General features: G+C 48.2%; 1 long non-coding RNA gene across 2 annotated transcripts; it reads left to right on the forward strand.

Moving 5' to 3' along the window:
• The first annotated feature begins 7,552 nt into the window (after nucleotides 1-7,552).
• LOC131497071 (uncharacterized) lies at nucleotides 7,553-14,354 on the forward strand. Of its 2 annotated transcripts, none has more exons than XR_009254751.1 (3): nucleotides 7,553-7,850; nucleotides 9,229-9,356; nucleotides 13,905-14,354. It is a non-coding gene; the product is annotated as an uncharacterized LOC131497071 (long non-coding RNA). The 2 variants fall into 2 exon arrangements; XR_009254752.1 differs by having other exon boundaries at nucleotides 7,570-7,850; nucleotides 9,283-9,356.
• The last annotated feature ends 487 nt before the right edge of the window (nucleotides 14,355-14,841 follow it).

Genomic DNA, 14,841 nt, shown 5'->3' on the forward strand with positions numbered 1-14,841 from the left:
CAAACACTGAACATTTAGGATAATAAGACCCCATCCCAAGCCAATGACTGGTAAGTAGGCAGCCCTCATGAACTCTTTGCCTTGAGTCTGCGCTACAGAATCAGAATTTTGGGTTTTTTTTTTTTAAGTCTATTTATTTAGAGAGAGGAAAGTGTACATGCATGTGCATGCAAGGGAAGGGCAGAGAAAGAGAAAGAGAGAATCCCAAATGGGCTCCATGCTGTCAGTGCAGAGCCTGATGTGGGGCTCAATCCCACGAACTGTGAGATTATGACCTGAGCCAAAATCAAGAGTTGAACGCTGAACCGACTGAGCCACCAAGTGCCCTGAAAATCAGAATTAAAAAAAACAAACAAACAGAACAAAACAAAAAAAACACCTGTATCTGAGCACCTGGTTGGCTCAGCTGGCAGAGCGTGTGACTCTTGATCTCAGGGTCATGAGTTCAAGCTCCACATTGACTGTGAAGGCTACTTAAAACAAACAAAAACCACCTGTATCTTCTGTTAATCCAAGTGGTCACACGTCCACAAGAGTACAGACTCTGCAGACTTCTCAGGTCTAGGTTCTCCCTCCATTTTCTATCTGGGTAGCCTTGGGCAATTTCCTTGACTTTTCTGATCATTGGTTTTTCCATCTCTAATAAGGAAAAATAGTAGCTTTTCCTTTTAAGATCATAGTGAAACTTAAAGCAGATATTGCATGCAAAATGCTTTGATGGTGCCTACCAATAGAAAAAAACACACACACACAACAAATGCTAATGGAAATCATTATCATTTTTACTTTTTCATCGCCCAAATTTTCTACTCTGTCCACACTCAAGTTAATCCGTTCTCCCACTCCTTGCATATACTCAGCCACTCCTCCCTGCCTTTATTAGAATTTCTATTTCTTTTAAGCCAGGAGCACACTTTCACAGCCAGACAAGGGCCATCCCACCAGGCAGTGTCCACTCTGAAATCTTATCCGCCTCTTCCCGTTATGTGTCAAATTTGCTTTGCTTCTCTACTCTGTGCGTTGGAGCTAGGCTCCTAAGCATCTCTGTTCCCCTATCTGCACCCCTGCTTACTCTTACCTCTGCCTGAAAGGCTGCCTCTGAGCTTTTGCTCACATCTTGTGCGTTTAGTTTATAGATCATCTTGCCTTCTTGTCTGCATTTTTCCCTTGCCATGTCACATTGACCCAAGTGTAAAGCCAAGTTTTTATCTTTGGTTTCTACAAGACAGCACTCACACGAGGCATTTATGAGTGCCGCAGAAACACAACTCCAAATGAACATGGAGCATTCCCTCCTTCAACCCGCCATGATGCTTTACCTCGTCTTCTCTTTACCTTCCACTCTCTTCCTGACTCTCTCCCACTTGCCACCAATTTTTGTTCTTTACTACAGAAGTTTTAGCTCATTCTTTTTTTTTTCTCCTCGACTCATGCTATAGGGGGTCCTACTTTCAATCACAAACTGCTTATCAGCGCAGAGCCCCAGGCAGGGCTCAAACTCACGAACCGAGAGCCGAAACCAAGAGTTGGACACTTAACCAACTGAAACACCCAGATGCCCTCCGAGTTGATTCTGATTGGCTAATTCTGGACACCATGGCTTCTGTACCCACAGGTACCAGAGTCTCTTTCAGAGACCCATCATGGATCTGTGTAGAACGTTTCCAGGGCAGTTTCTGCTTCTCTTTCATTCCTAGGTCACCTTAACACTATCCTGATTCTTGACTTTTTTAGTAAAGTCCAGTCTAAGCCTAGGCTCTATGTGTTAGCTAGGGACTCAGAAACATCTCCAAGATGTTCTGGAGTCCCACCAAGAGTTTACTTATTTACATGAGAAGCTGAGGGGGACTCCTAAGAAATAAGTCACCCTAAGAGTACAGAGAGTTAGGCAGAGGAGCAGAGCCTAAACAAATCCTCATGTTCAGAGGAAGGGTAGTTCTGACTAGCATAAGCATCTGCCTCTTGGATGTGTCCCCAGGCCAGCCTCCCTCATAGTCTCATGCGTAGATCTCAGGAAAGGACAGATTATTTGAGTAAAAATTAAAAAGAAACCTAATATTGCTGGAAATTGTGTACAAAATTGGGGCTTCTGTCACAAAGCCTAACAAAAGTTGATGTCCCTCCCCTTCTCATAGTGCAAAACATAGCAGTATTTTGCATGCCCAGAGAGATGATTCAACGGAAGTAATTTGGCAGCCAGCTTCAAGATGGCTCCCAACGATCCTCACTTCCTGGTATTCACACTTGCGAGTAGTCCCTTCCCACATGGTATCAGAGTTGGTCTGTGCGACTAATAGAATATGGCAGAAGTATGGCATGCCCCTTCTAAGGCACTGCCGTTTCCTCTCTGCTCTCTCTCTGAATACCCAAATCCAGGGGAAGCCAGCTGCCGTGTTATGAGGACATTTTAGAAAATCTGTAGAGAAGTCCATGTGGTGAGGAACTGATGCCTCCAACCAACCTCTATGTGAATGAGCCATCTTGGAAGTGGTTCCTCTAGCCCGGGGAGACCCCCAGACGTCTCTCAAGGGGCCCTGGGCCAGACCCATCAAGCCAAACCATTTCCAGATCCCTGGCCCTTAGTAACTGGTGGGATAAAAATGTTGTTTTAAACGGTGAGGTTTTGGGGTAATTCTTTATGCAGCCAAAGATAACTAATACAGATTTTAGTACCAGAAGTGAGACGTTGCCATAATAAAAATGCAGGAGAGGCTTTAGAATCAAGCAGTAAGCAGAAGGTTGGGAGGATTCTGAGGTGAGTTTTAGTGAAAGCTTGAAGAACTTTGACAAAACTGTTTGCAGATGCCTGATGACCTGTGAGGAGGCTGCAGGCAAGGGCACACAGGAGCGTGAAGAAAGTCGTACAGGAAGGTGGAGGAGCAGGGGGATCCTCGTGATACAGACATAGAAAGTTTAGCAACCCTGTCACCTGCGGTTATGTGAAAAGAAAATGTACCTAATGGACTGGACCTAGCTGAGGAGATTTCTAAGCCGTGTGTTAAGGGGCCCCCTGGTTTCTTCTTGTTGCTTATAATAAAATGTGGGAGCAGCCAAATAGGCTCAAGGAAAAGCCACTAAGCATTGAAAGAGGCAAGGCTTGATAGTCCAGAAATGCCTCAGCCCCTCAGATGGCAAACAATGCTAAAATTAAGAAATGTCTAGGGGTGCCTGGGTGATTCAGTCGGTTAAGTGTCCACCTTCGGCTCACGTCATGATCTCAAGGTTCGTGAGTCAGAGCCCTGCGTCGGGCTCTGTGCTGACAGCTCGGAGCCTGGAGCCTGCTTCGGATCCTGTGTCTCCTCTTTCTCTCTCTGCCCCTCCCCTGCTCATGCTCTGTCTCTTTTTCAAAAATAAATAAAAATTTTAAAAAAGAAAGAAATGTCTTCCCTACAACGATCAACTCCAGGGAACTGCAAGGAAAACATGAAGAAGCCAAGGGAGTGGCAATAAAGCCCGCTGTAAAGACCTCAGAATCTCTAAGGTGGTAGCCAGAGGGCTGTTCCGTCCAGCAGAAATCCCCCTAAGAAGCATAAGCGTGTGCCTTGCAGATACTCTGAATTAAACAAAAGAGCTTCCAAAAAGCTTAAGGATGTTGCCTTGGCCGTTTCGGCAGAAACACGCGGCTTATCTCAAAGAAATTTCTGGGTACAGCCTTTGTCTAATGGAGTGAACCCAATATTGTTCACAGGAGTTTCAAAAATGTTCAATATTGTTCACAGTTCACAGGAGTGTTTTTAAAAATTATATATTTTTTTTTTTAATTTTTTTTTTTTCAACGTTTTTTATTTATTTTTGGGACAGAGAGAGACAGAGCATGAACGGGGGAGGGGCAGAGAGAGAGGGAGACACAGAATCGGAAACAGGCTCCAGGCTCCGAGCCATCAGCCCAGAGCCTGACACGGGGCTCGAACTCACGGACCGCGAGATCGTGACCTGGCTGAAGTCGGACGCTTAACCGACTGCGCCACCCAGGCGCCCCTAAAAATTATATTTGTAAAAATACAGCCAGCTTGGACTGAAAGGGACAGAAACACTGCAAAGTGAAACTGACTGGTGAACCTCTCCCCGCACCCCCCCCCACACCCCAGCTTCTGGCAGGAAACAGGCTGAGAAAACTACACAGCTGCAAACAAGACTACCTTTCATGGAAAAGGAAGGATGACTCAGAGGAAGAGCCAAGACCCCAGAGGGAAGGGCAAAGAGCCATGGAGAAGTATTCCCAGTCAGAAGGAAGACCGAGTCTTAGTCAAAGAACTTCCAACATTTGTCCAGCGGTACTGCAGACTTTCCATGGACCGGTGAGTCCTTTGTGCCTCCCACTGCCCCCCAGTTTGGGACAGAAGTGTCTAGAGTGGCTATCCGTTGCTTGTCCCATCATTATATGCTGAGTGTGTGTATTCACGGGTCTTTATATTTGAGAGGAATTACACTTAGGGAGCTGAATTTAAGGAATTACACCCAAGGATCCTCATCAGCTCCAAGTTTAGATGACACAATTCTGGAATTCAAACTGATGCTCTAAATGATATACCTCAGGGGCCTGGGGAAGGAGTGAGTATATTTTGCATGTGGGAAGAATATAAATAGTTGGCGGCCAGAGGGTGAACTGTGCCATTTTTCAAATGTCCACAGGTTCTTTTATACTCTTCCCCCTCGAGAGGTGGGAACTCACGTCCCTCCCATTGAATGTAAGCTGGACTTACACTTAGTGACACAACTTTGAGGAACAGAAGAAAGCAGTAGAAGGGATGGTAAACAATTTTGAATACTAGGTCATGAAAGGCACCTGCTTGCTCATCCCCCTTTAGATCCTTCACTTTGAGAAAAGACAGACCAGATGTCATGGACACTCAGGAAACCTGTCCAGATGCCCACACGATAGATGGCCTCCTGCCAACACCCGCGTGAACGGGCCATTTCGGCAGTGATACCCCAGCCCCAGTCCATCCCTCAGACAATCCTTCAGATTCTCCCGGAGCCAGAATCACCCAGCTACGTCACTCCTGAATTCCTCACCCAAGGAGACTGTGAGATAATAAGAAGGACAGTCCCTTACCTCTCCCCCTACGGATCCACACTGGACACATAGTATGCGATAGAAATAAATCTTCATTATTTCAAACCACCGATATTTGGGGGTGCAGCGTAACCTAGCAATGGCAAACTGAAACACTAGGCTTTACCTCGTGTTAAAGTACAAATAAAGCCCATATCCAGAAAACTACCACAAACTATTTCTATTTCATAGGTATCTCAGGAAGGTAATAATAATAATAATATTTAGCTCCCTGCTGGACCCTTTCACCACATCTTGAATCTCCTATGTTCGTGGAAAAAAGTCCATTTGATGAAAGACCTATTCATTCCCTAGTTGAGTGCTTCTCCAACTTTAATGGGCATAAGATTCACTGGAGAATTTGATATTATACGTTACCACATTACACTGCCCAGAGAATCAGCTTCAGGAGGTCAGGAGGAGAGAGGTTTAGAAATCTGCGGTTTTGGGGCACCTGGGTGGCTCAGTCAGTCGAGTGTCTGACTCTTGATTGCAGCTCAGGTCATGAGCCCATGATCACGAGATGTAGCCCCGCTTCAGGTTCGTCGCTGGACGTGAAGCCTGCTTAGGGATCTCTCTCTCTCTCTCTCCCTCTGCCCTTCCCCTGCTCATGCTTGCTCGCTTTCTCTCTTTAGGAAGAAAGAAAGAAAGAAGGAAAGAAGAAAGAAAGAAAGAAAGAAAGAAAGAAAGAAAGAAAGAAAGAAAGAAAAGAAAGAAGAAAGAAAGAAAGAAAGAAAGAAAGAAAGAAAGAGGAAGGGAGGGAGGGAGGAAGGAAGGAAAGAAAAGAGGGAGGGAGGAAGGAAGGAGAAATTAAACCTGTTTTAATAAGAGCTCCAGTAGACTCTGAGGCACTTGGTCTCAGACCACACTTTGAAAAGTTCTCGGCAATTACATGGTGAACAGCCTGAAGAGACACATTGGCTACCAGTGGGGAAAGTGGCGGCAACATCCGCAGCAGTTGAGCGCGCTGTTCTGGCGAGCCTGTTGCACGTTGCTGGACGCGTTGCAAGTGCTCTAACTGCTAGTTCTCCTAGCGGCCACTCTAACGCTGCTGCTGTAGTTCTTACACCCAGATTGCACCTCATGGACTCTCTCTGTGTTTCCAAGTTTCCAAACTACATGAAACAAGCAGCATATAAAATTTTCTGCTCCCGATTCCAGGAGCATCTGTGCCATTTCTACATCAAATGCCATCACAAATACATACTGTAGCAAATTAGGATAGAAGGGATCCTGAAAGCCATTTAGTCCAGTAACACCCCCCCCCCAGATTGTTCTTAAGAAAGATTAAGAGATGTGAGAACCACTGCCACCCCCCGACCCCCGCCCCCCTGCCCTTCTAGCAAGTGGCCATGCCAGGCCTTGAACCCTGTTCTCTCAATTCCCAGCCTTTGGCCCTTTCCTTCCTTAGCAGTAGAGTCCTCACTCTCCTTGGTGTTTGCTCACACATCTGAGAACACCAGGCATTGAGAAAGGCATCGCTTTAATTAACACAGAGGAGGCATGGGCTGGGAAGGTGGGGGGATGAAGAGGGAGTTCCAAGCCATTGCCTATGCCAGGCTCCAAGTTCCAGATGCTGTTTGTCATCAGGGATCATCCACATGACTTCTGTCACCACAACATTGCCTGGAGACCATACCCTGCCTGGCTAACATTTTAGGGGCTGGGAGAGGGGTGGAAGCTTCCTGGAGAGAGACAGTTCTGTGCCTAGATCCACTGGGCATTCATGGAGAAACTGACATGAAAGGCAGGATCGTGTCATGGGAAACTCACCCAGTGGTGATTCAGTTCAGGCTTTAGTTCTGCTACTCACTTGCTGTGTGATCTCAAGCCTTTTCCTTAACCTCTCTGGGCCTCAGTTCCATCAGTTGTACTAAAAACAATACATTTGCTATTCTACCTGGTCAACATTAGAAGAAGCCTCAGAAAGATTCTACTGTAACCCCCTAATTTGACAGACAGGAACTCACTAATTTATTTGCATGAAATCCTAGACACGTGTGAGAAAATGGTGATAATAGCTTGTACATCCTGGTGTCTAAGAGTCAAGTTACATGAAGTTAGCCAACCACATACTGCTTCCTAAGAGTCCAGAGGCTGGGGACGTTTTAGTGGCATCCATCTTGGGGTCAACTGGATTCTTGAAGAGGGAAAATGCTCTCAACTCCTTTGTCAAAAGAGTTACAGCAACAGATGTCCTGGAGGGAGACACCCAGAACACAGAATGGGAGCGCGCCCATGCAGAACAGAGGCCTGAGCCCCCGGGGAGTTCTGACACCCAGGCCTGCACACTGAGCTCCAGGGAGAGGCCAGGAGGAAGGCCGTGTCCCGGGGCTGGAGCACGTGCTGGGAGGAAAGGCAGATTAGCGGGCTCTGGAGATCCAACCCAAACGCCCGGAACCCATTGCTGGAGCAGAGCACCGGGCTCCAGAGACATACTGAGCCGGAGATGGTGGGGGCGGGGTGGGGGCTTTGTTTTATTTTTGGATTTTGCCGAATCCAAAGAATTTGGGAAATTGTGGGAACCGTCGTGTTAAACGCAGCCTCTGCCAGGTTGGCGCAGGCCTGTTTCTAAGTAATTCAATCTGAGGCAGGGAGGAGCTGTAAGTGTGCACGCACGCACACACTCGCGCGCTCACGCACGCCCCGCCTGCAGGGGCCAGCGGCGGCAGGAGGCCCGATCTTCCCGTGTTGATTCCTGAGAGAGTGGCCAAGGCACATGGGCTCGTGGCCAGGATTCATTCATCCATTCACTCCGGCATTTACTGAGCGCCTACAATGCGTCAGGCACGTGGTAAGCTCCGGGATGCGCCCGGGAGCCCAGAGAGGGGGCCCCTCCCTTCACCAGTCCTCACATTCCAGGGCTCCGGGGCGATAGGACTGCAGACTGCAGCTTCTTCCCCCCACCCTCTCTGCCCCGGCCTAAGCAAGTGGAGAAGGGGGTGGGGTGAGGCAGAGACTGTTAGGGAAGAAGAGTAAGGGGCAAGGAGACAGGGACAGACACTGCCAGCGGCTTACCCAACAGCCACGCTTACTTCCCACTTTTGTTCTTGTTCAGGAAGTTGTCAGGGTTCCCTTGATCTTGGGGAGGGGAAGACCTTCCCCAGTCCCAGGGGATACATCCTTACAGGTGGAAACTAGCCACGGTCAGCTCATTCCCCTGGGCCACAGAAGGGCCTGAGGGTACAGACATGTGACCCAATTCTGGCTTAGTAGCTGCAAGAACTCCCCTGGGGAGGACTTGCTTTCCCAAAGAAAAAAAAAAAAACAACAGAGCCCCCTCCCCCTTCTTACCAGCACGTGAATAAATGCGCCTGGAGGCGGTGTAGACACTTTGAAAACCATAAGGCAACGCGTCCAGAAGCTAAGATGGCAAGACTGAGAGAAGAGGCCAGCAGTTGCCAGCATGAGCCACCCCCCCCACCACCCCCACCCCCTCCCCCCCTGAACTGGGCCGCTGACCTCTGGACACTCACTGGGCAAGACTGAAAAATACCAAAAAACCCTATTTGGTGAAGTTGGGGTTTTCTGTTGTTTTTTGGTTTTGTTGGTTTTATTTATTTACTTGTTTATTTATTTAGTTAGCTTATTTTGAGAGAAAGAGAGAAAGCAGTGTGGGAGGGGCAGACAGAGAGGGAAAGAGAGAGAATCCCAAGCAGTCTCCACACCGCCAGCGTGGAGGCCGATGCCGGCCCCAGCCCACCAACCATGGGGTCATGACCTGAGCCCAAGTCAGACGCCTAACCGACTGAATCATCCAGGCGCCCCGTGAAGTTGCGTTTTTTTTTAAATTGGGTTTCCTGTTGCTAGCAGCTCAGGCCGTTCCAAAATGGTCTGAGAGGCCATGTTACTAATACCATCGTGAGAAAGCCAGGCTGTGGAGGGGAGGTGGATCCCAGTCTCAGGAACGGCCACTGGAAAGAGCCAGGAAGAAGAGCTCTTTTTTAAATAAGATCTCTGGGGCATCTGGGTGGCTCAGTTGGTTGAGCATCAGACTTCAGCTCAGGTCATAATCTCACGGTCTGTGAGTTCGAGCCCCACGTCGGGCTCTGTGCTCAGCTCAGAGCCTGGAGCCTGCTTCGGATTCTGTGTTTCTCCCTCTCTCTGCCCCTCCCCCACTCGTGCTCTGTCTCTCTTGCTCTCAAAAATAAACATTAAAAAAATGTTTCAAGTAAGATCTCCTGGGCAGCCTGTGTGCATGGTGGATGACTACCTCTCCTCCCCAGGGGCTCAAACACCAAAACTCCCTTCTGAAGAGGGCTTACTGGATCATCCCAACCCCAATTTCTTGATCTTCAACGTAAGTTGGTATTCTCATGGCACTAAAGGAACCAGTAAAGACTTTCAAATCCAGTGTCTGTGTGTGTGTGTGTGTGTGTGTGTGAGAGAGAGAGAGAGAGAGAGAGGAAGAGAGAGACAGAGAAACAAAGTTCCTATGTTAAAGTTGCTGTCCCTTTATGTCTGGTAAGAGGGACATTCCTCTGCCTAAGCTTGAATCTGGCTACTCCCTAACTGTGTGCCATTAAGCTACATAACCAGCGTATGCCTCACTTTTCTCATCTGTAAAGTGGGATTATTAAGATAGCCTCTACTTCATAGGGCCATTTTGAGTATTTAAATCAATTCATTTAAAACTCTTAGAACAAGCACCAAGCACATGGTAAATTCCTCAAGAAATATTAGCTAATATTTTAATACTGTGACTGATTCTGAAATGCATGTGATTCCACATTTTTAACATCTCTGTTACATCTGCATGAAATCACAATGTGTCTTTCAGAGGATGGTGTGTCATAAGTGATTGGAAGCATTTTTTCTTTCTCGATGATACACTGACTAATCTTTCTTTTACAATCTGCAACACCTCAGATGCAATTAAATGTGAAATTATCATTGTTTTTGGAGCAGATCTCCTTGTTCTAAAAAGGACGGCTTGCACAGTCACACTGGCATAAAGATATGTAAAGCAAGCAGGCACTTCATTGTCACAGAGGTGGGAGTTTTGGAGGCTTGTCCCAGGCCACCCGCCCAATATCCTTTGTGCGACTCAAGTCTTCCGGTGAAGGGATGGGCAGATCTACGCAGGGGACAAGCAGATCCAGATGGAGATTGGTGGGGCTTTTTGGACTCAAAGTTATGCAAACCTCTGAAGCACTGAGATGGTACGATGAGGTCATCTAAACAGAAAAGACATGGAGGGCCGACCAAGAAGAAGTTCTCCAATGGGACAGCAGGGTCGTGACCACAGCGAGAGTGAGAGCTGACCCTGACAAGGGAAGACAAGTTTCTCCAGCCCCTCATTTGGCCCAGGTGGATTTAGGGAGGCCCGGGCCTTCGCCACCTCCGGGAGGTGCACCTGCACCCCAGAGATCCCCAGTGGGGCTGGGGCTGATGCAAGTAAGCATTTCGGGAATCACAGCTTATTGTGGGAAGGTAGACACAGGAAAGAGAGAAGGCCATCCCTCCAATGGAGACGCAGGGGCTACAGTCAGTTTCGATTCAAATAACAATAGAAGCAGGGCCTTCCTTTTGGCTCAAGCAGGTGACGCAAATCCTAGGAGCAAAATTATTAGTAATTATATATGACATGATTACTAGCAGCAGCCAACAGGCATCAAGTGCCTACTACATGTGAAGCCCTGGACTGTGCGCCATGGATACATGGTGGCGCTTACACAGCTGGGAGGTGGCAGCAATGACTCATTTGACAGGCAAGGGAATGAGACTAGAGAGGTCAGTTAACTTTTCTACAGTCACAGAGCTGGCACGCAGCAGAGTTCAGGTTCAAAGTCAACTTGTCTGACTCCAGAGCCTGGGTTAACCACCATTCATGGTAGGAAGTGGAGTTGTTTCTTCTAATGGCAGTGTTCCAGTTGGTTCCTAACTGCAAGGTCTGGATGGGCATGCCTTCTCTCTCTGCCAGCAGTACACCTGATCAAGGGCTCACCTGGACCGTGGGATCTGCCTCCATGGCCCCTCCCAGATGGTCCCCCCTCACAGCTTTTTCGTCAGCTCAGACTGCTTCACTGTTCTTGGACACCATAGTATCTCCTCCTAGTTGGGGAGGATGGGAAGTCCAAGACCAAGGTATCCACAGGGTTATTTCTGGTGAGGACTCTCTTCCTGGTTTGCAGAGGCTGCCTTCTCATTGTTTTCTCACATGATAATGAGGGAGGGAGAGAGAGGAGAGAGAGAGAGGAGAGAGAGAAAGCTTTCTCTACTTACAAGGTCAGATTACGTACACTATCTTACTAACCTTCACAATAGTCCAGTACAATGGACGTGATTATCCCCTGGTATAGATGAGGAAACTGAGCCTCAGAGATAAGGTACCTGACTCAAGCTCACAGAGTTAGATGGTGGGCGGAGCCAGAGTTTAAACCCCAGCTTGGACCCAAGTCCATGCTTCTTAGGGTTCACTATGCTCTGTTGGCACCCTGGTGGGGCCCAGGTGGCAGTGCCTCCATGATAATGAACCAAGGTTTAGAGCCAAATCAAGGTCCTGGACTCAGGAGCAGCCCTGAGGACCAAGAGGCTGTCAGGAGGGACAGAATGCAGAAAGGAAAGAGAGGGGACAAATCTTGATGACTTTCCACCATTGTCACTGTCTCACTTGGAGAGTTCCAGTTGTGTCCTTTTTACCTAGGGCGCCAGGGCCATTTTTTCCCCCCTTTACCTTCAAGCTCTTCATCTACAGGTAGACTAGCCTTGCAGACAAGTACCGACCCTGCCAGCCCACCCTCCCCTTGGGCTGTGGAGGAAATGAATTTGTTGCTCCAGAGTCCTCACCCGGTGGAATCACCATGCAGCCCGGAGGCACTGGGCTGAGGGTCAGGCTGATAACGCTGTTGTCTGGAGCCCTGAGCGAGGCAAAAAAAGAAGCCAGCCTACAGGAGAAAGGTGAAGGCACTGGCCCTGGCCCAAGAATGACGGAGGCCCCTGGCTCCTGCTGCCCCGTCTCTGTTTCCCTGGCTGAGGAACAATAAGGAGGCGCTGTCAGGAAGTGACATTAAAACGCCATTCCCCTTATACCTCCTTCAGCCCCTGGCAAGAGGAGGTTCCCGGAGGGAATATTTTTAGTTTGACAAATGAAAGCCTGGGACCGAGGACAGGAGGGATTAAGGGAGCTCTTCTCTGACACTCCTGGAGACGGGGAGATGATGAGTCAGATACAGAGGGCTTAGGCACGACTTCTCAAGACATTCCTCAAGCATGAGCACAAGCCGGCAGCTTGAATTCCTCCTGCCGGCAGCCAGCCTGCACTCGGGGAGGAGGGGCCGCCGGGGAGCAGAGCCTCTCCTCCCGCTTCCCTTCCCCGGGCACATTGTTGGACAGCAGCTTCGGAGATCAAAGCCTCCGCCTGTGCTGCTTTCCGGAATCGGGAGTCAGGAGACCTGGATTCGAATCCAGGCTTCCCCACTGGCTGGCTAGGATGGGGGGGTGGGGGGGGGGAATGTCCTCATTTCTCCTTCTATGCCTCAGTTTCCTCGTCTGCAAATCGGAAGTGTTGTAATGCCTCAGAATGATTATTATAAGGCAGGACCTTTGAAAACAAGCACTGAGAATGTATGGTGCTGGAGAAACCTGGTTTTCCTGTATTACTCCTAGCACCCCATATGCAGATGCAATCGAAACCTCCCATCGTCAAACAGACCAACCACTCATCAAGTGCTGTGCTTCCTAAGCCAGCCTTGGGCTAACTAACTCTCCCTTGTTTAACCTTCTTAACACTCCCAGGGGCAGAGCTCATCACCTGCATTTTATAGATAAGGAAACTGAGGCTCAGAAAGGTGGTGTGGCTTCCTAAGGTCACAGAGCTAACCAGTGGTAGATTGGCATTAGAATCTGACACTCCTGGACTCTGCAGCCCAGGTCCCAAATCCCTGCTCCAGTGACACCCTGGCTGGGCCTGTATCTGGCGGAAGAACATCTCTTATCAGAAGCCACAAGTGACGGTAAGATCAAGGCAGTGCTCCAGGCCAGGTGCCAATCAGGGAGCCAGAGGGGAGGAACAGGCTGCCAGCAGGAGGAGAAGGGCCAGAGGAGACAGAGACTGGAGTCCAGGGCTGGGGCTCAGACGCCAAGCACAGGTTGGAGGAGCAGAGCAGCCACCAGGCTAGAGCCCGGGCCCCTGGCATCTGTCCACAGTGGTCTCCAAAGCACTCATGGTCATGCGCTGGGAGGTCAGGCACACTGAAAAGTCAGAATCTGCTCAGTTAGTTGGAAAAGGGAATGAGGCCGCTGATGGTCCGTAGAGAGGCGTATTTCTCACTTTCCAAACAGCTGGCTTGGGTGGGTGCTCCCGGGACTCAGTGCCCAGTCACTAAGTGAATTCCACCCGAGGTATGTAGAGCCATGATGAGCAACCCACCAGCAGGCCCACGTTGCCCATGCACTTGAATTTCATTGGCCCACGATGGAATTTCAGGATGAATAGTAAAAGGCCATCATCGATGAGTGCTGCTTCTCAAAAATGCCAAGAGTGATCGATCATTCCATTGCTAAAATCAGCGTTTTTTCACTTATTAGCATCTTCCTTTTAAGTAGGTGATCTAAGTCCTGAGAATTCACTGTTTATCCTCTCATGGACTATAATAGGGCTATTTTTTAATGTTTTTTTATTTTAGAGAGAGAGAGAGAGAGAGAGTGAGCGGGGGAGGGGCAGAGAGAGAAGGAGACACAGAATCTGAAGCAGGCTCCAGGCTCCGAACTGTCAGCCCAAAGCCCCACGCAGAGAGGCTCAACCAACTGAGCCACCCACGCTCCCCTGAGAGCTATTTTCTTTAAAACAGAAAACACAAGGTGGCCCATAAGTTTGGTTATTTGTTTTTCTTTAATGTGCCCTCAGGAATCAAGGAAAGAGAGAATGAGGAAGGAACAACAGAGAGAGAGAGGCCACCGCTCACACCGCAAACTCATGGGAAGGATTCCGCACTGCCAGTGACACCAAGCCAAGGTTCAAGAGACTTCTAGCGGCACCTCTCTTGGCGCCCTGGCTGATACGCCAGGCAATCAACCATGTCTCCATTTTTGCATTAGCCACTGAAAATGCTCAGAACTGATTTTGCATCTTTCCTACGAGCCACAGGACCTTTGGCCAAGTCACTTAAACTCCATGAGCCTAAATCTCCAGGTGGGGTTAATTACCACTTGTCTCTTAGGGTAGCTGTGGAAATAAAATGAAAGATTATGATATAATTTATTAAGCATATATATTAATTATTGAGTACCCATTATGTGCTCAGCACATGCCTTATTTATTTATTTATTTAATATGTTTATAAATATTTTATATATACTTCATATATACTTATGTATTTATATCATTCCATATATATTTTTTATATTTATGTATTTTTATATATAACATATATATGTGTGTGTTTGAGAGTTGTTTGTGGGAAGGAGTTGTAATTCACCTCAATATCATGGAGCAGAGCAGGTAAAAAAATAATAATAATAACGAAGTGAAGACTTAATTTACTCTTCCTGGGCTCCACAACAATGCTGGCGTGTGTTTCAGGCAAACTTCTTTGGCTGCAAGATCATAAAATCTCTTAAACACTAGGATTGCAAGGGGTGGGTGTAGGAGAAGTGGGTGCTGGAAGGACGTCAGTGGGGACAGAGGGGTCTTATTGAGGTGTGAGGATGGATTTCACGGGACTGGGAAGGGGAAACCATCACAAAGCCAGAGTACTTTCCAAAACTGTGGCTTTGTCCTCCTTAGAAAGCCCTGTCCAGCTCTCACAGGGGTGGGTAGTCCCATAGGCACAAGCTGTTCTCCA

This window comes from Neofelis nebulosa, chromosome 16 (assembly GCF_028018385.1).
Source record: "Neofelis nebulosa isolate mNeoNeb1 chromosome 16, mNeoNeb1.pri, whole genome shotgun sequence".
NCBI classification, from domain to species: Eukaryota; Metazoa; Chordata; class Mammalia; order Carnivora; family Felidae; genus Neofelis; species Neofelis nebulosa.